Source organism: Pinus tabuliformis, chromosome 9 (genome assembly GCF_031772625.1).
Source record: "Pinus tabuliformis cultivar Carrire ecotype Pingquan chromosome 9, CPIR1, whole genome shotgun sequence".
In the NCBI taxonomy this organism is placed as follows: domain Eukaryota; kingdom Viridiplantae; phylum Streptophyta; class Pinopsida; order Pinales; family Pinaceae; genus Pinus; species Pinus tabuliformis.
Window position 1 is genome coordinate 762,980,684 of NC_142307.1, and position 25,833 is coordinate 763,006,516.

Here is a 25,833-nt window from a genome sequence, read left to right on the forward strand (position 1 = left end):
AAAGCCATTTTGAATTCCTAGAAGAGTTTCTTTGAATCTCGAATATCTTCACTCAAAGTGGAGAACCCAATGCTTGAAAGGGACTTTGGAAAGGAAATACACTCCATAAATGGGATGAGAGTTGGTGTTTCTTATGTACATCGATGTAGAGATAACCAAGTTAATTCCTCCTCCTTAAATGTGTCAAAGAATTGTCACTCACTTGTGTGAATATAATTGGTTGTCTTCTAAAGGAAAATTCATGTAAGATATGTGAGTTTCAATGGATGAAGTTCATCCAAGTGGACAAAATACTATATTTTAATTTGTATTCCCTTTCTCTTTGAATTTATGTAAAACATCCATGAGATAGCATTATTGTGATATATTTTTCTAATTAACAAAATGTTTAGAAAATTACCTAGTTGTCTCTTATGAATGGATGAGGTGATAATAGTTGTTACCTAATGTCTGAGGTTAGGAGATTTCATATAGATAAAATACATCATCATTTTCTATCTGAGATGTGTGTAATTTATAAATACTTCTAAGAAGAGAGATATTTGATGATGAAAATGGGAGATTCCACGGAAAAGAAATGAATCCCACTTTAAGCTATGCTACCATATCTATATGGATGATATTTTATACAAATGAGGTAGGAATTACCATTCCCATTAGATTATAAAAATATATTACCAAAGTTGTTAGGAAAATAGCTCACAAAATGATAGAAAATATAGATGAACGCCTTAGAAATAAGCCTCTTTGAGGGGGAAACCTCCTTTACATTACACAAATGAAAAATTCTTAGATGATTCAAATGACAAAACCTCCCTTCTATATATAGGAGTCTAAGGGGTCACAATATAACCAAGCCGACCTAACAATAATAATATAAAGGCATAAAAATAACAATAGAGGGATTCTATGGGTCACAATAATAACAATATATGGAAAATAGGGACACAACTGTAGGTTTTAACCCTGTAAAGAAATTACCTGCATACGAATTCTTAAACAAAGAAAATAAACAATGCGAGAGCATAACCCATAAAACACATATACACAGAGATTTTTCCCTGGATCCCAAAACTGGGACTACCAACATGATTTTTCATTATGTTCCTTTCAATGTTACAATACATATTTATACATGCCGAAGCATCCAATACCATGGACCGAAAACCATTGCGTCCAAAAAACATGTGCGAAAATCATGCACAAAACCATAGGTGGGTCCGCCCAACCTAACATATGGTCCAAAACTAAAATTTTCTGGGGCGCTGCCCCGGACCGCATAAAGTGGGGTTACGGGTGCCCTTCAAACCCCCTATTAAATACTTGGAAAGAATATAACACAACCCAACATTCTCCTACTTGTTGTTTTCTTTCCACAGGAGAGCTTAGTCATTTTTTCAGCCCTGAGATTCCCATTGCTTCTCTACACCAAGAGAACTTCTCAGAGCTCACAAATTTTGTCAATGCATCTACAATATTCTTCAAAGTGTCCACCTTTACCAGCAAAACCTTTCTGTCTTCTATCATATCCCTCACAAAGTGATACTGAACATCAATGTGCTTTGTCTTTGAATGGTAAGAAGGGTTATTTGCCAAGAAAATTGCACTTTGGCTGTCACAGTCTATTCTTATAGCTTCCTGTACTAACCCCATACTTGAACACAATCTCTACAACCAAACTGCTTCCTTGCTTGCATGAGTGGCTGCCATGTATTCTTCCTCTGTAGTTGATTGTGCCACTACAGATTGTTTCTTACTCATCCAACTGACTGCACCTCCAAATAGGTTAAACAAATACCCACTTGTAGATCTTCTCTGATCCAGATCTCCAGCCCAGTCTGCATCAACAAAGCCATGAATATCCAACACTCTATCCAATCCTGGTCTTCCTTGGTAGCACAAACCATAATCACTAGTGCCACGCAAATACCTGAAAACCCGCTTCACTGCTGTCCAGTGCTCCTTCCCAGGTTTTGACATAAACCTGCTCAATACTCCCACTGCATGTGCAATGTCTAGTCTAGTACAGACCATTGCATACATCAGGCTACCCACTGCACTTGCATATGGAACACGGGACATGTCCTCTTCCTCTTCTTGTGTCTTGGGACACTGTTCAGCAGATAACCTCACACCTACAGGAATAGGAACCTTCACCGGTTTACTATCCTTCATATTAAACCTCTAGAGTATTGTCTCGACATACTTCCTCTGGTTTAACCAGAGCTTCCTCTTCGACCGATATCTTTTAATTTCTATGCCCAAAATATAGTTTGCAGCACCAAGATCTTTCATGTCGAATTAGGTCTTCAAATCTTGGATAATTTCTTTGTCATTTCCAACCAGCAACATATCATCCACATACAAGACCAGATAAATAATACGGTCACAAATTAATTTAAAATACACACAATGATCTGCTTTGCTTCTGGTGAAGCCAAGTCCCCATATAAATGTATCAAATTTCTGATACTACATCCTTGGTGACTGTTTTAACCCATACAGAGACTTCTTTAACTTGCATACCAGTTCTTTCTTACCCTTCACCGTAAAGCCTTCAGGTTGCTTCATGTAGATTTCCTCTTCCAAATCCCCGTGAAGAAATGTTGTCTTCACATCCATCTGTTCTACCTCAAAATCAAAAGCAACAGCGATAGATAAAAGTAATCTAATAGAAGTTACCTTGGCAACAGGAGAAAAAATATCACCAAAATCAATTCCCGGCACTTGGGAATAACCTTTTGCTACCAACCGAGCTTTGTATTTATCCACCTTTCCTTCTGCATTTGTCTTCTTGTTGAACACCCATTTGCTGCCAATGGGTTTCCTTCTAGCCGGCAACTCCACCAGATCCCAAGCCTCATTTTTTGCAAAGATGCCATTTCGTCGACCATGGCCTCTTTCCAGAGTTTTCCATCCTCTGAATCCACTACTTCCTTCACAGTTCTGGGATCATTATCAGTAACAGACAAAGCAAAATTTGAACTGAAAGCAGTTGGACTATACCTTTCTGGATGCCTTCTTTCTCGAACTGATCTTCTCACAGCCAGAGTTTGTGGCTCTTCATCTTCTGATTCCTCCTCTGCTGCAGAGTATGATTCTTCCTCCTTTGGCTCAAACTCTATCTTCTCAGGTTCCTTTGGTTGGACTTCATGTTGAATAACATATTTTACCTCTCTGAACAACACATCTCGGCTATACACAACCTTCCGTGTGACTGGGTTCCAAAGCTCATAACCCTTTAAACCATCCTTATACCCAATAAAGATGCACTTTTCAGATTTACTATCCAACTTGGTTCGTTTCTCCTTTGGAACATGTACATATGCATCACATCCAAATACCCTTAGATGTGAAAGAGAGGGTTTCTTACCAGTCCATACTTCTTGTGGAGTCTTATCCTCCAACGTTGATGAAGGTGATCTGTTGATCAGGTAACATGTAGTATCCACCGCCTCTGCCTAGAATTCTTGTCCTAACCCGGCACAACTGAGCATGCTTCTTGCCCTTTCCATCAATGTCTTGTTCATTCTTTCTGCGGCTCCATTTTGCTGAGGTGTATATGGAGTAGTCTTCTGTCGTGCTATACCACACTTCTTACAAAATTCTTCAAATTCCTTGCTACAAAATTCTCCACCATTATCTATCCTCAGCACCTTTATCTTCTTCTCTGTCTGATTTTCCACCAGAGCCTTAAATTCTTTAAACCTGTCAAAGACTTCAGATTTCTTCTTAAGAAAATATATCCATGTATTCCTTGAGAAGTCATCTATGAATGATACATAGAACACAGACTTACCCAGTGATGGAACCTTCACAGGTCCAAACACATCACTGTGCACAAGCTCTAATATCTATTTCGTCCTCTTACCACCAGAGGGGAAACTCACCCGATTCTGCTTCCCATATACACAATTTTCACAGAAATCAAAATCCAGAGAGCTATTATTCATACCTTCTACCATACCTTTACCATGAAGTATTCGAAGGCCCTTCTATCCAATATGTCCAAGCCTTTGATGCCACAACATGGTCTTCTCTCCAGAGACCACTAGATTCTCTACTCCATTTTCAGGAACCATAGAACTATTGCACCCATCAACAACAGTGCTACCTTGTAGCTTGTACAGAGTTCCAATCCGAACTCCTCGCATTAATATCAGTGCTCCTCGAACCATCTTGCAGGTATCTTTCTCGAACACCGTCTTTACACCTGCATCATCCAACTTGCTTACAGAAATCAGATTTCTGGCCAATGTAGGAATATGTAGAACACTCGGAAGTGTTCTAACCCTTCCACCTTGCAAATTCAACTTTACTTTTCCCCGACCAATGATTCTAGCCTTCCTATCATCTCCTAAGAAGACATCACCACCATCATATTTCTCATACTCGCAGAACCACTCTCTATGGGGAGTGAAGTGAAAGGATGCACCTGAGTCAATCAACCATGCCTCATGATCTACATGTGTACTTGAAGAAGCCAAGTACACATCCCCACCTTCATCTGAGGTGGTTTTCGCCTCTCCAGAAGGAGCATCATCAGATCCCTTTCCTTTATCAGGAGCTTTAGATTTACAATCCCTTCTGAAGTGCCCTTCCTTTCCGCATTTCCAGCACACCACCTTTGTAGGTTTTCCTGGAGATTTAGATCTCCCACTCGATGACTTATTTTTGTTTTTGTTCTAGGACCATCCTCGTACAGACAAGGCATCAAAATTCTGGTTATCCATATTTTTCCGTCTCATCTCCTCCGTCAGCAAGGCTGAGACTATTTCATCAAACTGCAAAGCAGTTGCATTGCTACCTATTGCAATAACCAGACTATCCCACGAATCTGGTAGAGAACACAACAGACTGATGCACTTATCTTCATCTGAAATTTTAATATCAACAGATAATAACTGACTTACCACAGTATTAAATGCATTCAGATGCTCTGTCACTGAGTCTCCATCTTTCATCCTCAGATTATACAGCTTTTTCTGTAGGAACAACTTATTCACCATAAACTTAGATTGGTACAAAGTCCCTAACTTGACCCACAAAGCCTTTGCCGTAGCTTCCCCTGATACATTCAGCAATATTGAATCCGAGACACACAATCGTATTGTGCTCTTTGCCTTCCGATCCAACTTCTTCGATTATTAATCGGTCACTCCCGATGGTTTAGTACTCGGATCTACCGCGATCCACTGATCTTTATCCACCAACAGATCCTCCATCTTGAGTTTCCACAACTCAAAATTCTGACCATTGAACTTCTCAATCTCTATCTTTCCACTGCTCGCCATCTTCTTTCACCACCAGAATCGATCTCGCAGATCTCCCACTGAACAGGGTCTACCACAGGCCCGAGCGAAACCCCTCAGCAACAAAGGCGTCCCCTTGAAGCCAAAACAGCTCTGATACCAAATGTAGGTTTTAACCCTGTACAAAAATTACCTGCACACGAATTCTTAAACAAAGAAAATAAACAATGCGAGAGCATAACCCATAAAACATATATGCACAGAGATTTTCCCCTGGATCCCAAAACTGGGACTACCAGCTTGATTTTTCATTATGTTCCTTTCAATGTTACAATACATATTTATACATGTTGAAGCATCCAATACCATGGACCGAAAACCATCGCATCCAAAAAAAATGTGCGAAAATCATGCACAAAACCATAGGTGGGTCCGCCCAACCTAACATATGGTCCAAAACCAAAATTTTCTGGGGCGCTGCCCCAGACCCCATAAAGTGGGGTTACGGGTGCCCTTCAAACCCCCTATTAACTACGTGGAAAGAATATAACACAACCCAACAACAACAATAACAATAAGGGATACAACGACAATAGTAATGGGGAAATCACTAGTATTATAGTGACCTAACACGCCCCTCTCCTTCAAAAAAGTGTTGTCCTCAATGCTTGAGTAGTTATGGATGCTTCTCTATAAAATTCTCATCCTCCCATGTGGAATCTTCAATGGGTAAGTTCTTCCACTTGATGAGATACTCTAAAATTGATCGATTTCGTAGTTTTCGATTTCTTGTTTCCTTGACTACTTCAGGTTCCAATATGATTTTTCCTTCCTCCTCAAGTTTTGGCAATATTGTTTGAACTTGAAGCCTGTCACCTATAACCTTCATTAAACATGAAACATGGAAAACTGGGTGCACTAGGGAAGCTACCGGAAGCTCCAATTTGTATGCCATAGTACCTATTTTTTGCAACACCTTGTACGGACCATAATACTTTGGTGATAATTTATTATCCTTCTTAGGTTGCTTGAGGGACATTTGTTTATATGGTTGTACCGTAGGAAAACCTAGTCACCTACATCGAAACTTCTTTCTTTGCGATGTTGATTTGCTTGTTGTTTCATTCTATTCTACTCCAAGGTGAGGTTATCCTTTAGGAGTTGGAGAACTTGTTGCCGATGCTCAATGTGATATTCCACTGCTTGAACCTTAGATTTTTCTCTTAAATATGAGTGATGGATGGTGGATGATACCCATAAAGTGCCATAAATTGGGTCATTTTTGTTGTAGTATGGAAGGAAATGTTATACCACCATTCAACCAGAGGCAACCATTTGACCCATTGTGTCTATTTATCAGATACCAAGAAACGAAGATATCCTTCCAAACATTTGTTTACTATCTGAGTTTTCCCATGAGATTGAGGATGATAAGATGAGCTATGAGCTAATTCAGTACCAACACAAGAAAATAATTCTATCCAAAAATTTCCAGTGAAAATGGGATCTCTGTCACTTACAATAATCTTTGGGTTTCCATGTAGCTTTTGAATTATTTCCATTAATGCAGTAGAAACTGTACTCACTTTAAATTGACGAGATAATGCACAAAGGTGTGTATACTTCGTAATTCTGTCAACTACCACCATGGTAACACTCTTTCCTTCAGACTTGGGTAAACCTATGATAAAATCAATTGAAACCTCCTCCCAACGTTGGCTTGGAATTGATAAAGTTTGTAATATTCCTGGGGTATTAATTGTTTCAACTTTATTATGTTGGAAAACCAAACATCCCACCACAAACTTTTGAATATATGATTTAAGGCCATCACAAAAAAAAATCTTCTTAACCTGGTGGTAGGTTTTTAGAAATCCTGAGTGCCATCCTAAGGGAGAGGTGTGCAATTCACTAAGAATCTTTTGTTTGAGTTGGGAATTCTTACCTAGGTATAACCGATCCTTATACCATAAGGAATCATTTTTCTTACTAAATGTATTAGATGTAGTAGGATCTTATTGTATCTTTTGAATGAGTGCCCACACTTCCTCGTAATTCTTCCATTCATCCCTTTCTTTGTTTATCCAGTCTTGTTAGATAATAGAAATGGGGCAAAGAAATGCTTCCACATCCTCATCCTTTCTTGAGAGTGAATCTACCACAACATTAAGGCGTATGAAATAGGAGAACCCATGGATTGGAGTTGAACTTGAAGTCTTGGAGGAGAATGTTAAAAGAGAGTGTCTTCGAGTTGGTTGTGCAATAGAGCAGGATGAAGATGCAAATTGCGATGAGGAAGAAGAAGCCGTGATATATGAGGAAGAGAATGTTGCACGTGTCTCAACAATAAAGGAGGAACTTGGTGAGATGACATCTAACCAAGTTGGACCAAGATCATGCACATTACAGACATGGATTGAAGGAGGCACTCACATAGAGAGACCTCATGAAGATGTAAGTATTGCTATTACTTTTGCTTCATAGGAGCTTTTCAAGAATGGGCCATATGTAGGGATGGGAAAAAGGAGTTTTCCAATGATATGGACCATACCATGGATGACTATGATGAGACCTTGTGTATTGGAGAGGCAAGGTACATTGATTGGTGAAGGACTTCTTGGGGCAATTTTTGACCTCATGGTAGAAGGTCCAAATGCCTATGAAAGCGAATGAATATGATGAGATTTGTGATGGATGAGTCATGCTTAGCCAAGTGGAGAACTGGATAAGTTTCTAGCATGACTCATCGATAGGTTGAAGAGAGGGCACAATGGAGTTATGATGATATGATACTTGGGTGGGATTCTTCATGGTTGAGACCAAGAGGCAGTCTTGGTGGTGCTTTAGTGGGGGAGGCAATGATGATGGAAGGGACCTGTGACATGATATGACATGATGTGGTATGAATTTTGAGTGATGGAGGGCCCTGAACATGCTTGAGGACAATGATGTGATGATCGAAGTTGTGATGAGTCTACTAGGAGGGACGAGATGGGAATCTAGAGTTACGGACATCAAGTTGGATAGATGAGAGAATGGAAGACCTCATGCAAGGACATTATGTAGGAGCACATATGTAGATGTCACTTATGGGCATGTAGGGAGGAGTAGTGAGACAAGGATGTTGTGCGGATGGACTTGATGATGCAATATGGAGATATTTTGCAGATGAGCCGATGGGGACGTTGTGCACATTTGTACAAAAAGGCTATGTTCTTTTTGTGAACAATGTACGAGAGTATTCATATGACCAAGAGGGAAGAGGCATCTTGTGATGGCACTTGAGATCGAAGACAGATAATAGAAATGGCGCAAAGAAATGCTTCCACATCCTCATCCTTTCTTGAGAGTGCATCTACCACAACATTGATGCGTATGAAATAGGAGAACCCATGGATTCGAGTTGAGCTGGAAGTCTTGGAGGAGAAATGGATGAGGAGAAACAAGTTGGCTGCACAACTTGTATAAAATTTTATATTTGTAAAATATTGAAGTTAATTGTTAAAGTGTTGCGCATGACTTGCGGGAGTTTCCCTCCCAAGTATATATGCATGTAGCTCTATTGATTATGATTTTCATTGAAAATTGATGAAATATGGATTGAAGAACATAACTTGACTTGATGGATATGATATAGACAAGACAATTTGGAGTTAATGGAGTTCGAGCGATGGAGATGCCTAGGTGGTAGCACTTGGGCATGGGTTGAGTTGATGAGACTTAACCACTTTTGGTAGACATGGTGGTTGACTGGTGTATGACCATTGGCAACACATGGATGATATGATGAGACAGGTGTGACTTTCCCATTTGACATTACTAATGGATCGAATGTCATACAGGAGATGAAGGTTTCTTCATAGACCTAGATATGACACATTGAGCATTGCATTGATGGGAGGATTCCTTGGATGATTTGAGGAGAAGGACCTCTCATACATGGATGATGATGCATAGATGGATGTAGCTGGTTGGTACATCAACACCATACATCAACATTAGCATTGATGATAACATGTTGCAGACAATATGGGGAATACTTCATGGACCGGGACAAGGATTACTTCACATTTGGATAGAGATGGGATGGATTCTTAATCAATTTGATGTTCTAATAGGATGTTGGGGAAAAAACTGATGTTGGCATGATTTGGTGCATTCTCATGGATTGCATGATGGTTGGATAGACCATCCAACTCGTTCGAGTAATGAGGGTATCATGGTAGTAGGTCACATGTTGATGATACACGATGGGTCGACATGATATATATTGCAGCGAGAGCATGCACCTTGAGTTGGAGGAATAAGCCTTCCATGGTGGGACAACATGTGCAAATTACGAGAGATGTCGTTGATGATCATGGATTGAGGAGACTTTCCCATTTTTGGAGTCATGAGGCTTGATGGAGCTTTGTGCGATGATGAGCATGGTTGGGTAGCATGGATATTGGATGTTGGACCTAACAACACTTTGTGATGTTTTGATGATGATGGTGTTGTCGAGGACAAAAACCTTATTTAGAGTGGGGGAGGATGTCAGGACCTCGAGTCGACGACATCCGACCGAGTTCTAGCGGGCACACCCATGTGCGACGGGAACCTGTGTAGACCTATTCTGGTGGAGAGCATGTGGTGAAGACAACTTGGATGTCATTTGGTTAAGTTCAATGGGTGAATGCACTTATAGCAGGCGCGCCTAGGTTAGGCGAGCACCCGCCCATCGTGACAGGTGACCGGTGAGCAAAGTGTTTTGGGTGACAGTGGAGGTGAGTCGTAGAGCAACTGGTGGTCACTACGATGGGTGAGTTGCGTTGGGTGTGCGACTTGTGACGAAGGGTGGAAAATTGGCTAAGTGTTGGAGTCGACCAAAGAGTATAGATGGAGTACACGATATTGGGTGGTCGGGCTGACATGTTAAAACATGTGCAGATCGACTTATATACATGGTTGGGCCGACCATTGGAGTAGTCGAAGGGACATGACACTTAGGTGAACTACCTTGGTGATGCATGTATAAATAAAGAGATTTTGTGGAGCTAGAGGACATCATCCACTCATAGAAAAACATAAAGGACAAGTACGAAAATATAAGAAGGGAACCACAAGAGAAAAGGTGTCGAGCATACACAGTTGGGTTGTAGGCAGGAAGAACCGTGTTGACCGATGGACGCATTTAGGTGGGGTTGGGTTAGTTGAGTATCAGGCTGCATGACGTGCAGTTCATGCGCCCGCACTAACATGGAATTCTTTTGGATGTTTTCTAAATTGGTTTGTGCGAACAAACTATTGAATGGTCAGACAGATAGGTTGCCAAAAAATTCGTTCAGGAGTGGTGAATGGGTCGGGTGGAAACACAGGTTGGACATAGTATTAACATGGGTTGGACATTCAGGAAATGTACATGTTATGTGGAAAGTACAGGTCGCGTGTAAAACGGGTAGGCGCATGACTCCACAACAGGACAAAATGACCCATGTGCAGGAGTTGAATGGGTCAGGAAGAACGCACAGGAGTGTTTTTGGGCAACTGAACTTGGGTTTTCCAGTTGGATTGTAGGGGTATGGTAGTAACAAGATGCATGACTGTGGCATGGCATTTGTAAATTGATTAAGTGTGGAGGCCAAACAAGTTGGCTGCACAACTTGTGTAAAATTTGGTATTTGTAAAATATTGAAGTTAATTGTTAAAGTGTTGGGCATGACTTATGGGAGTTTCCCCTCCCAAGTATATATGCATGTACTTCTGTTGATTATTATTTTCATTGCATATTGATGAAATATGGATTGAAGAACATCACTTATCTCCACTGAATTGTTAAGAACACTTATTGGAAAATTTACTAAGTGTTGAAGTAGGCATAGACAGTGTACTCAAGTATTGGTGAAGAGAAAAACTATCATAGTGTTGCACCCTCCTATGTGTGGTTGAAAGACTATGACTAGGATAGGGACGTGACACCCTTTCTCTCCCTCAATCCCTCTTCTTCTCCCTCTATATCTCTTTCGCTTCTCTCCCTCTCTCTCTCTCCTCCGTCTCTTCCTTGCCACTCTCCTCTCTCCTTTGTCTCTCTCTCTCTCACCCCCTCCCTCTTTTTCTCCATCTATCATATAACATGTGATGTCTAACCCAGCTATACCAATGTGCATAGGTGAAAATTCAACAAGGTTCGTTTTAGTCATCGAGAAAGTTCAACATAAATTTTACAAGTGACTCAACAAAGAAAAGAACCTAAACTAATCCATTATCATCCACCCTTGAAAATCTTAATAACAATTTATTAATCCAGCACTAATCCATTATCATCTGCCCTTGCAAATCTAAATACCAAATTATTAAACCAACAGAAACTTTGGGATTGTCAATTCCATGGCAGGGAGAGTAAAGATAAAATTATTAGGCCATAGAATTTAAAAAAAAAAAAAACTAAATAGTGTTTTTTAGGATCTGTCGAGCATAAACCCCATTCCATGGAAATTAAATACAAAATTATTAAACCAATATAAATTTGAGGAGAGAATTTAAAAAAAGACTAGAATGTAAAAAATATTCTTTTAAGATATGCTAAGACGCAAAATCGTTGGCCTCTTGGACAAATATCAACTAGATGTGTAGTAACAAGATACTACCTAAGATGTTGGGTCAGAGAATTTAAAGAAACCTTGATGGAAAATTAATGGTCAATCCCCACAGAAAAAGTATGAATTTTTCAAGGTTGTGTACAAGGATATTTTGAATGTTGATCCCTTATTGTGTTTTGATATGTCATAGGTTTAGTAATAATGATGTCTTTAAGAATAATTGGAGAAGTAATGTTCTGAGTAGTAATCCTGAGTCTCCACTGACCCACCTAGCTAATTGACATCCTTCTCACCATGAAGCTTAATGGACTCTGCTAAAACCTAATTTTTCGAGGACCTAGTGGCAACTTCCTTATGCCCAATAATCGTTGACGTCACCAATTTCCCAATCAAAATACCGTCCCAAGAAGCTCTCGATTCCTCCCATGAATTCCTTGAATCCTCCCTGGAAATTCTACCAATATCAAGAGAAAACCTTTGATCATCATGACAGGAAGGCATCACGTCAACAAATATCTCAAACCTTGTGTAACCAGACTACATAATTATGGCATTGTGGGTGATGGTGTTTTTTACGGTTTAGATTCTTCTATTTCTGTATTCTTTTCCTAACCATGTCTATAAACCTATTTTTTTTAGCCTTATCCTCAAAATCATTACATTCATTTATGATTGGACTTGCGTTTGGATTTCTAGTTTTCTTCTTGTTTTCATTGGAAGCATTGTGACTATGTTGAGTTTGATGTAGGTGGATATTGGTGGCCACCCACCAAGTCCACTTGGACCCCCACCATTATTTCTTTCAGATTTTCAGTTTCCCTAATTTTACCACAATTTACTATTTTTAGCAGTTTTTCGGGTCCTCAACTTCGAGAGCCGTTTAGAGGCCCTAAACGACATTTTTTGGAAAAAATTGGAACAAAATGGGTTCATGGACTGATGTTGCTCTTCCTATCATTGTAGTTCTCGGATAGTTCTTTCTAACGAGATATTGTGCTCGTCAAACGGAGATAGTATGCCAAAGTTACGACCCTTGGAAGTTGATGTACCAATTTACCCAAACAGGGCCCACAGTTTGGCATTTCATTTTCTAGGGCTAGGTTTTTGGATGTTTAGGGTTTTCCATTGTTTCTCAACAATAAATAGGCCTTCGAGCTTCATTTTAACATAGTTCAGAGGCATGTAGCGACCACATCTCTTCTCAGAGATAAACTACCATCGCCCTAGCTGTTTATTTAAATTTTCTATTTGTAAGCATATCTAAGTATTTTACATTAATGAAATGAAGTATTATTTCCACTACATCTTTATGTTTATGGTTATCTCTATAATTTGTTGTGTTCCTATTTAACTCCGGATCAGTGGTATCAGAGCGGTCTACTTTTTTCTCTGTCTTTCTTTGCATGTCCCCAACAAGGTCAGGATATAATGCGTTAGGGCTTGAAATGATCAAACCTTTGCAACACCAGCCTCGCAAATCTCGACGCCATCCCATGGCAGATGAAAAGAAATAGGAGGGGACAGGAGATCCTATCAAAATATTGCTTGAAGAAGCCCTCGAGTGATAAAGGAAAGTAGTGATGGACATCTTTTCCCAGATCCTTTAGCGGCTACCCAGGGGTGACGCATCAGCTTCCAACACCTACTCTGGAAATGCCACACCGTTTAAGGTACAATTTCATTTTGAAATACCTATATTCGAGGGTCAGATAGATGCAAATGTTGCGGATAAATGATTAAATCTACTAAAGGGTTATTTTTCTGTTCATGATTTTTCCAGTCGAGAAAAGATTATTTATGCGCTTCTCAAAGCAGCCCCCCATGTCAAGGACTGGTGGGAAACCTAATGTGAGCAGAAGGATGAATGTATTGGCTCACTATTTTTAGCCACATCCACCTAGAATTCATTCTGAGATGCCATCAAGGAGTAGTACTTCCCTGTCGAAAGATTTGAGGATCAATACATAAAGTTGACCATGCTGCAGTAGGAAAGGGACCAAGACATGCTGGAGTTTACCAATATTTTCCATACCCTTCGCACAAAGTTTGGTCTCAAGGATTTAGAGTAGCATTTGATACTTAGATATCGTGGCTGCCTGCACAAGTACATCCAGGAAGAAATATACTTCATGAACATCTCATCGCTTGGCACAACATACCGATTTGCAATCAAGGTTGAGCAAAAGTTTAAATAGAAGCGAAACTTTGGATCCACGAATCCGAAGCAAGGGAAAGTTGCCCGCAAACTAAAGAACAAAGGACAAAGCCAAGGCATTGTGGCCCAAGACAACCCCTCAAAGCTGCAAGCAAAGAATAGTGTCGCAAAGCCGAAAAAGGATATGGGAAAATGGTGTGAGTTCCATAAGAGTTCCACTCACAACACAAGAGAGTGTCAGGCCAAGCAGTCACTGGTGGCTGAGCTAAAGGTTTCAGAATCAGATGCATATTCTGACTCTGAGTCAGAACCAAACAAGGGGAATGACAAAGGGAAGCAGATTATCGATGCAGAGCCCAATGCCACCATTGCCACCATGAAGATCCAGAAGGAGGAACTTGAAGTTCTGGAGGAGGAGGAGTGTCTCTTTGACTCCTAGATGTGGGTAAAAGGATCCCCGTTATAATTCATTGTTGGAAATGGGACCCAAAATAACCTCATTTCCGTAGAAGTCGTGAGGCGGCTGGGCTTTCCGACCATAACACATCCACAACCATACACCATCGTGTGGCTTCACCAAGGAGGGATATTTGTGTGAGCCAGTAGTGTCGCCTTCCATACAACATCAAGCCCTTTATGGATGAGGTATTGTGTGATGTTTCTGCCCTTGAAGTATGTGATGTATTATTAGGACTATTATACTTGTGGAAGAAACATGTTGTGTATGAATCAAGGCCATGTGCTCTTATTATTACTTTGGGAAGTAAGTTGTACAAGATACTGGAGGTAGCACTGCCTACTGTTAGCCTCCTGTTGCAACAGGTTTCATATTTCATGATTGACAGTGGAAGTGCCAAAAATGTTCATCTTTTCCATGCTGCAAATGTTCCATTTTTGAAAGGTTGCTCAGTTAAAGGAAAACCAAATAGCCTAAGCTTGGTTTCCCTAAAGTTTAAATTGCTTGTCTTATAATACAGAGAATAATATCTGGCCAAACAGCTTAAGCTTGGCAGATGTGTAGATAGGTAGAGAACCAAAGGGACCCAACTGTTTAATCTGGGCTTTGGCAGAAATAACTGCAAATTTAGATAGGAAACATTCAAAAGAAAAATTGTAATTCCGGGTCTGCAAGTCTAAGTGCACCCTACTCAAAAAAGAAGAAAAAATATTAGGACAATAGGCTGGGTAGGTAGCTCTTTGGTGGCAGAATGATGTCTGATGATAAATTTTGTGTCTCGCAATGTCTTATCTTTTCAGGTCACAATTATCAGGCAGTTTTATTTCAAAGGAGGTACTCAAGCTTGATTTCATTAACCTCCCCTTCTTCTCATTTCCCCCAAGTCACTTACTAACATCCCCCAAGAGGTCAAGATCTCCTTGAGCCTCTCAGTTTCATCATCTCCATGACATTCGCCTTGGTGAGGATCTGCTTCACCCAAGGATTGCTCACTCATCCTCTGTGAGCCTTCTCTTCCCAACAAAGCCTAAGGCCTCATACCTTAGTGCCCTCTGTTCATCTCCATATTAACTACTAACTTTATCATATAAACTCCCTATCAGTTTTTCCCTTTCCCTATTAAAATCATGTATATAAAACTCCCTTATGTAAATACTCCCTCCCGGGCATTATAGACATAATTCTACTGAGTCCAGGAAATCACAGTCCATCTGGGGCTGTCTTTAGCCTATCCGAGTCATTAAGGAGCTAGTTTGACATCTGGTCAGCTAGTAACCTCTCCCCTAGCCCAAAAACCCATTAAAAACCTTAAAAAAAACCCATTTTTTGCACCTGTTCCCTACGTTCTGTACATAAAATATTAACCCCGCTTGTCAAGAAACCCATATTCCACCCTTGTCCCTAAGTCTGAATGTAAATATATCAACCTGCACCTTTTTAACACTTAAAAACCCCCATTTCTTAAGTTTAAACCCACCTGCGCAAAAAATTAAAGGAATATTCCTACGCATATGCTGCCCCTTATCCCTCCATCATATCACACTCCTTGCTAGCCGTTGGATCGCCCGCCCCACAGATCAATGGTGGGCAGGCCGTCCCATCCCCGACCTGCCCGACTTTTAGCGTCCGGGAGATGGGCGGTATTACCGCCGTACCTCCCGCCACGTATCAAGCGTCGGGCTGTGGCGGAGCCCTCTCCCCCGAAACCACCGTCGTCCATAAGTGGTGCGCCCCAAAACCGCTTACCGCCCGTGACATCACATCCCACGTCACCCCCTTCCCAGTCACTATGTTGAGTCACCTGCGTGCGTGGCCTCCCGCCACGTCACTACCACGTATCCCTGCCACTGTACCTGCCACGTCACCATCCGTACATGATGACATCATGTTGACATCATCCCGCCACGTTGTCCCGCTGACGTCACCCGCCGTACAATGTCACATCAGGCTGACGTCATCAGCACTTTTTGGGCACAAAGGTGCGAAAATCGCACTTCGGAGCCCCGGAATCCGATTCTGAAATCGCTCATCGCAGGATTTTTTAGGCCGACACGGAGAATCTTCAGGGAATCTTCAGGTAATCTTTCGTTACGCAGTCCCCAGGAAACCCGAAAGGCCATAAAATGATCCATTTTCTTCGCAGAGCATACCGAAAGGAGCAGAAAACAATTTCAGAGGATACAGAGGCCGAACAACGGCCATCAATGCATGCTTAGACCCACATCACATCAGAACAGTAGTCCAGATTTTGTCAAAGAGTATCAGAAGGAAGAAAGGACGCCAAAGTGTATCAGCAAAGATTTTTTAGGGGCTCGAAGCACCTGTATATTAATGAAGCCCCCAGAAAGTCAAATCAGGCATCATCAACCCATCCTTACCCTCAAATCACCATTAAGGCATTCAAAGCACACGACAACAAAAAAGCAGGAACCCATGCACATTTATTTCAAAAGATACTCCACCAAGGACTACATAAGTTATTCATTTTTGATATGGCCACCCCCAGCGCAGCCCGAGTTATTGCATGCATTTATTTCTGGTAGAGTTAGGTCAGTTAATTATGACCTGATTAGGTCAAGATGTAATAAAGAACTCTGTAGATAGTTTTGCCCTATATATACCACCCTCAGCATTATTTTAAGGGTTGGTCAATTGAGAAGTTCACTAGAGACTCGCTGTGTATACCTAAGTTTTTCCATAATCAAAGATTGTCGAAAGCTTGGAGAGAAAACTGTCTGTTGTGAATGAATGTTTATGGAGATATGCAGATGGAATTCTTGTGCTGCAGCCTGAAGAAATAAGTGCATCTTACCTCTGTTTATTGTTTACCACTAACTAAGTAGCAGGAAGAAAGAATAGCCTAGAATTAGTTTAAATACTCTCTATGCTCAATTTCTGCTATTTCTTTATGTTTTCTTCTGATTGAATTGGTTATGAATATGAATTCCTTCTGGCTCATGTTTACCCCGATTCACCTGTTTTTGCCAATTATCTAGGGATTCTTAAATGCCCCTAGGTAGTGCCCTGTTATCTTCCCCTGTTAAGAATAATTGAGAGATTCTTAATTGCCTCTCATTACTTAGCATTTCTTTCCATCCCTTTAACCTGAAACATTGTTTCATGTCCAGCTATCTTGCTCCATTTTCCCTCACTGTTATTAAGGAAAAGAACCAACAGTTTTTCTCCTCGACTCCACGCCCAATGGTTTGAAAGCCTTAGACTATGCTCTGCCTCTCTATCCGAAAAATCAATTTTCCCACCAAAAACAAAAGAAAAACCCTCTGAACTCGAGACCTAGCCTAAAATCCTTTTCAAACAAAGCTAAATCATAAAGAGAGAGCCCTCTCTGATTGCAAGTTGGCTAGAACCTGCAGTCCAAAGTTGGTTTGTGGTTACCTCGGCCATATCCTTTTCTGGAGCTTAAGGACAACCTGAGTGATAACACCTACCACCATCTCTTTGGTTACTACAAAATAATGAATTAAGCTCATCTCCAAAACTGGGAAATTTATTTTCCTCAAGATACACCGTCAAGGAAAGAAGAAGATGGTGTCCATGACCTCCAGAAAGTTCCCCTCTACATGACAACTACAAATGGACAAGGTCATGGAGGAGTACAAGGACATATTCATCTCCCCTGCAGGGGTTCCTTTGCACTGTCAGGTCAAGCACTCCATCAATCTGACCCCAGGTGTGTTGCTACCCATTGGACCAATCTGTCAGTGCTCCATTCTGGAGAACGATGAAATCAAGAGGAAGATTCAGGAGCTATTGTAGAAAGGTCACATCTATCTGATTTCATCACCTTATGGGAGCCCAATCATGTTAAGACAAAATAAGTATGGGACTTGGAGACTCTGTATTGACTATCAGGCGCTGAACAAGATCATTGTCTATAATTAGTACTTGATCCCATAGATTGATGATGTCCTGGACCAAATTAAGGGGGGGAATATTTTGGCAAGATCATTTGAAGTTAGCCTATCACCAGGTACCAATTGAACCCTTTGATGTGTGGAAGACTGCCTTCAAAGCCAGGGAGGCTCTTTTCGAATGGTTAGTTATGCCTTTCAGATTGACAAATGCTCCTGCAAACTTCATGAGGCTAATGGATGACATATTGTGGCCATTCACCAACTCATTTGTAGTGGTATACATGGATGACATCCTAATATTCATCCAGAGTTGGGAAGATCACCTCCTTCACATCTGACAGGTTCTCCAAACACTGCGACAACACAAGTTATGTGCCAATTTGGAGAAATGAACTTTTGGCATGACCTAGGTTTAGTATCTGGGATACATTATTGATGAACATAGGGTGCATGTGGATCCAGCCAAGATCCAATTCATTTGGTATTGGCCCTCTCCAACCACTCTAATAGGGCTTCGCAACTTTCTAGGTCCTGCCAACTTCTACAATAGGTTCATGTTGCGATTTTCTCATATCACTTGGCCCTTGAGTTAAATCACCAAGGGAGGAGCAAAAGCAAAATTCTTTTGGTCAGAATCTCAATAGAAGGCATTCACAAAGTTGACAGATCGGCTCTGCTCGACACCAGTACTCACATTACCAGACTTACAACAACCATTTGTGGTCGAGACAAATGCCTCTGACTATGCTATTCGGGCAATCCTTACTGAACATGGGCATCCAGTGGCATATCACAGTGAGACACTTTCAAACATAGTCTAGAAAATCTACCCCACTATTTTATAGAATACACATATTTCATGGAATGCGCTCTGGAACAAACAATAGAATAAAGAAGTCTGTTGGGTTGGGACGAAAGAAAGAAACTATTACCCCTTGTCCAGAAATTACGTGGACAGCGACCCAAAAGAAGCTGCTTTCTGCCCCATTACAAATAGATCTCTACTCGGCAATAGATCTTTCCGAAACGATTTTATATCATTGTGAGATGAGTGGGATCATCTCATAACGAACTTATACGTGAAAGATTTGATACGTTCCATGGATCGATTGACGCCTACCAATTCTATTCACTTGACCTAAACTTTCAAATGAATTAACTGAAAGACAACAATCAAATTTATATTTGATTCATCACATGTTCACTATCTCTGTCGGTAGATGAGCCTTTAAATTTGTATCTTTGTCCCATAACCTGCATAATAATATAACAAAGAACTTGATTGTGTCGTAACCGTGCATGTAAGATAACAAAATTTTCCAGATTGGAAAACCGTATACCTTCTAATACGAGAAGGAAGGATATAAGTTCAAATTGTCTAGTTTGATCGAATCTTAATATATGATAAGAAAATGGGGTCGAACTTGTCGACACAGCCACAACCTTGATCATTTTAAACAACAACTCTCTAATAAAATACCCTCCCCAGAGTTGTTCAGATGGATAGGATCTTAGTATCAATATAAAACATACAATAAATCTCGAGATAGATCTTGATCTATTCCATTTACACTGAACCATTTTAATGGTTATGGCCCATTCGTTATATGGTGGATTTCATTATAGTTTGGATTTGTATAGAAACTCTCATTCTCCAAGTAATCTTTAACTAATTTTGTGCTTCGATGTAATTGCCCAGAGCAAGTGCTATAGCTTGTTACCAATACTCAGCAGCTTGATCGAACCAAGCCTCCGCAGTTTCAGGATCTCCTTGTCGAATGGCACGTTCTCCTCGGTCGCGATAGGATAACTTGGAAAACTTTTCTTTCCTCAAAATCGTACTTGAGAGTTTCCTACCTCATATGGCTCAATCCACTATTCTTTAGTCCTCTTCCAAAATTTCTAAAGAATTGGAGATCATTCATTGGGAGCTCATGTTAACCAAAGGACCAAAAAAAGTCAATGGCATGAGTTTCTGATTTAACTTCCAATCAATTCAATGATCAGGTTCTATATTTTCTCCTACCCTCAAAAAGATGAAGTATATCTCTTCATATACTTCAGATTGATTATCCAAATCAAACTCTTTTTGCAAGGTAACTATCTCAGTTCTGTATATAATTTTTGGAGAGTATTCTCTGGCTAGAGTACTTCACATATTTAGGATCTGATGCTACACCACTACTCAATAGCTTAGTAGATCAACTCTATTACATGAGATGATTCCTGATTCTTGTCAATGAGCAGATTTGATTGTATCATCCTGATGGGCAATAAACATGCATGGGCCATCTCATAGATTATGTGTCCGGGAAATCCAAAGTCTCGATCGTTGGCTCTAGGTCTTCCAGTCGAAGAACAACGTCGATGGAGACATGTAGGTGCACTATTATGATGACACTTTGCTTTTTTCCTCCAAAGATTGACGAATTAAATGATATTTTCATTCTAGTGCTTGTCTCTTCTTCTCTCTCTGAATGAGACCCTTTATTGCCATAATAGTTCAGTTGCTACTATTACCTACCAGGAATCAAAATATAGATTAGATTTTAGATGAAATAATATTATGTTGATTACTTTTTCTCTGTGGGGTATTGTCATTGATACAATGACAATACCCCACAAAGAAATTGATGAATAAAAATAAACCAAATTTACCTGATGCGGAGGAAATTAAAAAAGCTACATAAGTGAATATATAACCTACGGAAAAGTGAGCTAATCCAACTAATCGTGCTTGAAAAATGGAAAGGGCTACTGGCTTGTCTCTCCATCAAACTAAATTAGCTAAAGGCGTGCATTCATGGGCCCATGCAAGAGAAGATACAAAAGATATATTTATTTTGTTATTTTCCATTATCTAATGATCTTCTATTATAAGATCAAGAATAGAATTATACTTCTCGTCATACTCATTAGATGAAAAAGATATCCAGGTGGATTCATTATGTGTGTTGGGTCCCTATAATACTAGTGATTACCCCATTACTATTGTAGTTTTGCCCCTTATTAATATTATTGTGCCCCTATTATCGCCATATCGTTATTACTGTGCCCCATAGAATCCCTCTATTTTTATTTTTGTGGCTTTATATTATTATTGTTAGGTCGGCCGGGTTATATTGTGACTCCTTAGACTCCTATATATAGAAAGGAGGTTTTGTCATTTGAATCATCCAAGAATTGTTCATTTATGTAATGTAAAGGAGGTTTCCCCCTCGAAGAGGCTGAATTCTAAGGCATTGATCTATCTTTTCTATCTTTTTCTTGAGCTGGTTTCATAACATTTGGTATCAGAGCTTTGGATTCTAGGGTTTCGCTGCTCCAAACAGGTCATCATGGAATTTTCGCTATAACTTCTTTCTGTGACTTTTCAGAAGTTGCAATAAAAATCCCATTTGGGAAGAAATCGCGCTGAACCTCGGGTCCAAATTTCAGAGTTGTTCGCGCTATATTTGAGGAGATATGATCTAAGGAAGTTGGTCTTTTTGCAGACTCCTGAATTACATTCCAAACAGGTGACTTGTGGAAAAGCGTCATAACTTTCTCTCTCGGGATCGGATTAAAATTTTGTAAGAAGGTACAGAAAGAGGACGAATTGAAGTTTCTTGTATGCAGTTTTCAGATCCAAAGGTCGAAACAGTGACTTGTGGCACGTCGTACAAGTTTGCTCTACTAAACCAGTCTATAATCAAGTCACTGTGGGAGATTTCGCATAACTCTTCCTTGGAGAATCCAATTTGGGTCAGACTTGTGACATTGGAAAGAGGACACAGAGGGCTACTGTAGGTCACAAATTCAAATGTAGTTGGTTGGAAAGTAGAGAGATACATCAGAGGCAATATCGAGCTCCTACAAAGTGAAAAAAGGTGTGTAGATTTTCTTAAATTTTTGCTTAAGCTTGGTTTGAAAATTTATTTTGAAGGAATTCAAAAGGCATAGTAGAGAATTATTATCGGTAACTGATGGCCCGAGGAAAGAAAATGCAAGAACCTAGTAAGGAACCTGAAATCTCTAGCATGACTCATGAAGAAGAGGAAGAAATGCAACATGATATATCAAAATTACAAGACGAAGTGCAACAACTGTCCCTTGCACAAAAAGGAACAAAATCTAAGATGGATGGTTTAAAGAAAGGTGTAGAAGCTAAGATGGATTGTTTAAAGAAAGGTGTAGAAGCTAATATGAATGACGTGGAAGCTAAGATGGATGATTTGAAGATAGATTTGAAGACAGAGATGGAAGAATTGAAGATAAATATGAATAATTTGCTACAACAAAGGGTCACTAATGGTGAAAGGGTAGTAAAGGAAACTCATGATGGGAACAAAATAAATGTTAATCATGATTCCATAGACTCTAATGTTGGATCAAAGACCCACCATATTCCAAAAATCGATATGAGGAAGTTTGATGGCAATGATCCCACAACATGGATATTACAGATGGAGCAATTTTTCGATCTCAATAATGTGCAAAACACACAAAAGATACGTATTGCAACTTTATATTTGGAACTAAATCAGTTTGTATGGTATCAATGGCTTTTCTCTCGTAAAAAATTTATCACTTGGGAAATTTTTACGGAAGAATTGTTAGCACATTATGAGGATACAAAAAGCAACACTTCTTTTAGCCAATTGATAAGTCTCAAACAAAAGGGTTCAATAATGGAGCACATTGAGGAGTTCCAAAAATTGAACATAAGGGTAAAAGATATTCCAAAGGAGCATAGGATTGATGTGTTCATAGGGTCTTTAAAGGATAATATCCAACATGATGCTCGCCTTTGGGAACCTGATTCATTAGAGAAGGCATTCAGGTTAGCAAGAAAAATGGAAAGCAAAATTATGGCAACCAGGAAGCTTACCACTCACGACTATAAAGAAAGAAGTGTTGTTGCCGCTAGTATTACACAACCTATAAGGTTGACACCATAGCAATTGGAAGAAAAAAGAGCAAAAGGGCTTTGTTACAGTTGTGATAGCAAATACACTAAAGGCCATAAGTGTGCTGAGAAGAAATTATTCTACATAGATTGTGAAGAGGAAGAAGAAAAGGAGAAAGAAAGGTTAAAAGAAGAGGATATACTCTAGGAACAAAGCCTAGATAAAGAAGAAATGAATCCGACCATATCTTGTAATGCATTGGCGGGAATTACCACTCCTTAAACCATCAAGATAGAAGGACAAATCAAGAAGAAAAAGGTAATAGTGTTGATTGATTCAGGAAGTACCCACAATTTTATTCATTGTAAGGTAGCAAGAGAATTGAATTACTTCTTATATCCAGCACCAGAGTGTCAAGTGATGGTTGCAAATGGAGGAACAATAAATTGCTTGGGAAAGTGCCATAATATCAAGCTATCCATGGGAGAATATGTATTGACTAGCCCAATGCTTTCCATTCCAATGGGAGGTGTTGATGTTGTACTAGGAGTCCAATGTATACAATCCTTGGGTACAATAACTTTTAATTTTCAAGAACTTTTCATGAAATTTTATATGGAAGGAAAGGAAGTTGAATTAAGGGGTATTGCAGGGAAACCGGGAAAGATAATTAGCTGTAACAGTATGAAAAAGCTTCTAAAAAAGGAACAAAGAGATGTAATTGCACAATTATGTTCACTAGATGTGTCCACAGTGGAATCATCTATTTCTCTAGATCTCCAAAAAGTCTTGGACAATCATTCCAAGGTATTTGAGACTCCCAAAGGTCTCCCACCTATTCATGATCATGATCATGCTATTCATCTGATTCCAGGAAGTGTTCCTCCAAACATCAGGCCGTACAGATATCCCTATGCCCAAAAGAGTGAAATTGAACGTATGGTTGCAAAAATGCTAGAGGCTGGTATAATTCAACCAAGTCAAAGTTCTTTCTCTGCTCCAATCGTATTGGTGCACAAGAAGGATGGATCATGGTGCATGTGTCCAGATTATAGGGAGATAAACAAGCTCACTATTAAAGATAAGTTTCCCATTCCTGTCATTGATGAATTACTGGATGAATTGCATGGATCAATTTACTTCACCAAGTTGGATATTCGTTCAGGATATCATCAAATCAGAATGAAGATTGAAGACATTCCGAAAACAACATTTAGAACTCATGAGGGTCATTATGAATTTTTGGTCATGCCTTTTGGCCTTACCAATGCACCTTCAACATTTCAAGGTTTGATGAATTCAATTTTCAAACCATTCCTTAGAAAATTTTTGTTAGTATTTTTTGATGATATACTAATCTACAGCAAGTCTTGGAAGGATCATGTTGAACATGTTAATAGGGTGCTACAACTATTGGAGGAGAAACAATTATATGCAAAAAGATCCAAATGTTTCTTTGGAGTACAAGAGGTGGAATATCTGGGTCATATTGTATCTCATGAAGGAGTTAAGGTAGACCTAGCAAAATTAAAGCCATTAAGGAATGGAAAATTCCCACATCCATAAAGCATCTGCGAGAATTTCTCGGGTTGACAGGGTATTATCACAAGTTTGTTAATAATTATGGGAGAATAGCAGCACCTCTAACAACATTATTGAAGAAAGATGCATTTTCATGGACTCTAGAAGCAACAAAGGCATTCGAACACCTTAAAGAGGCAATGTGCCAAGCATCGGTCTTAGCTACACCGGACTTCACAAAAACCTTTATTGTGGAATGTGATGCTTTAGGAAATGGAATTGGTGCTGTTTAATGCAAGATGAAAGACCCATTGCTTTTGAAAGTCGTCCAATCAAGCGAAAGCTTTTACACAAAGCTATTTATGAGAAGGAAATGTTGGCAATACTCCATGCACTTAAGAAATGGCGACCCTACCTAATGGGAAGACACTTCAAGGTAAAAACGGATCATGATAGCCTTAAATACTCTTTAGAACAAAGATTATCCTCTGAAGAGAAACAAAAGTGGGTCACAAAGATGCTGGCTTCTGACTTTGAAATCATCTACAAAAGAGGGAAGCAAAATGTGGTGGAAGATGCACTCTCAAGAAAGGATGAGGATGTGGAAGCATTGTTGTGCGCGATTTCTATTATCCAACCAAATTGGGTAAACGAAGCAAGGGAGGAATTGAAGAATGATGAAGAAGTGTGGGAACTTATTCAAAAGTTACAACAATATTCCAGTATGTCTGATACATTTAGCTAGCAAAATGATTCGTTATGGTACAAAGATCACTTATACCTCTGTAAGAATTCCTAGCTAAAACAAAAGATTCTTATGGAATTGCACACTTCTCCCTTAGGAGGGCACTCAGGATTTTTAAAAACTTACCACAGGTTTAAGAAGGAATTTTTTTGCGATGGCCTTAAATCAGATATTCAAAAGTTGGTGGCAGAATGTTTGGTTTGCCAACAAAGTAAAGTTGAAACAATTAAGACACCAGGTCTATTACAACCTTTATCCATTCCAAACCAACATTGGGAGGAGGTTTCAATGGATTTTATCAAAGGTTTACCCAAGTCTAAGGGAAAGAGTGTCGTCATGGTGGTAGTTGATAGACTTACCA